We start from the raw sequence: 1,613 nt of genomic DNA on the forward strand, positions 1-1,613 counted from the left end.
CAAGGACTTTCTGTCACCAAATCACCCTTGTGCCATCACCATAGTCCAGTGCACTCCCCCCACTTCATCTGTGATCCCATTCCCAACTCCACACCTGTGAAGTCTTTGGTATATAGAGACACAGTAGGTAGCAGAACAGACTGACTGACAAAGCACGCTGCTGAGGGGGGCAGCGGGTGGGTCAGGAGAAGTTTCCATGCCATGTGGGTCAGCTCCGGGGTGGGGGGTATCAAACTCATGCTGCAGTGGCTATAGCTTCCTAGTGCTGTGTTTGAACACGCTGCACCACCAGGGACAGCTTTTTTCTTTTTTTTAAGATTTATTTATTGATACTTACAGAACAGGGGTACAGGCCAGAGGTTTGGTATGTGAGAAGATTTACCAGAGAAAGAGTGGGGAGGAGAACAAGAACATTAAAAAAGTACAATGATGAGGGTAGCAGTGGGCAGGTCAGAAGAGGCCTGCCATGCCATGTTGGTCAGTGCCCTTGCCATGGGGTGAACTCATGCTGCAGGGATTTCTGTTTTAACCAGTTGAGACACTGGGGAGAGCCTGAGTTTATCTTTTTGATTGCTGAATAATTAGTTGCTATTTGATGTCTTGGATATTGTTGAATGTGTCTCTTTTCTTACCTATAGTGTTTCTTTGTAGAGGTTAGATGTTATCCTGCTTAGTTTTCCTTTATAGATGACTTGTTTCTTCCCTCTTTTCAACTTCATTATTTTTTACTTGTTTTGGATTCTTAGGAGCTTTTTTCTATTGTGTCTTTCTGTATTTCAACTTTCATCTTGAAATTCTGGTGTTCTTTCTTCTTGCATGACCACTTGCTTCTCCTTATACATAATCGGGATGTTCTCTTCAATTAGCAATGTGAAGATTTTCTCCATACCTTGACCTTTCTCCTCATCTATGTGTTGAGACACTGTGTTGCTGGTATTGGCCAGCAATTCTTCCAATGCTGCTCTTTCTAGGGTGCTTGGGACTGGTAGTTAAGTGGGTTTAGCACTAATTCTCAAATCCTCCACAAGGCTGATGATGAGGGTATTCTCCAGTGACTCTCTGTGTCTCTGTGTCTCTGTCTCTCTACCTATCTATCTATCTATCTATCTATTGTCTCGAGAGAGAGAGAGAGAGAGAGAGAGAGAGAGAGTTTTATGGCAGGGGATGTAGAATTTCAGCTGTAGTTGGGGCACAACCTATTGGTCTTTCTGTTGCCTGGTTTCATCATGCAGTGCTGTGTGACCCTGTTGGCAATGCCACATCCTGTCCATGTTTCCAAATCATGTGAGGTACTGTGCACTAGTAGTGACAGCTCTGCTGCGGCCCTAGTTCTATATGTGCCCAGGTGTTGTGTGCTGGCAGTCACACCAAACCCTGCCTCCACTGCTCAGGTAACAATATGCTCAAGGCAGACCCGGTGTTGTCCAGGTCAGAAAACTTTGTTCTCCACAGGCTGCACCCATGCCCTGCCTGACTTCACACCAGTGGCTAGGTGCTGTTTGCTGGAAGCCACAACCTAACAAGCTTCCACTCTGGCAGAGAACAGCCTTTCCCTGTAAGAGTGCTGCTGTCCACATTGTGGCTGTGGGTGGCCCCAGGTTTTTTTTTTTTTT

The sequence above is a fragment of the Condylura cristata genome, unplaced genomic scaffold, assembly GCF_000260355.1.
Source record: "Condylura cristata isolate star-nosed mole 26May11 unplaced genomic scaffold, ConCri1.0 scaffold00064, whole genome shotgun sequence".
Classification (NCBI taxonomy): domain Eukaryota; kingdom Metazoa; phylum Chordata; class Mammalia; order Eulipotyphla; family Talpidae; genus Condylura; species Condylura cristata.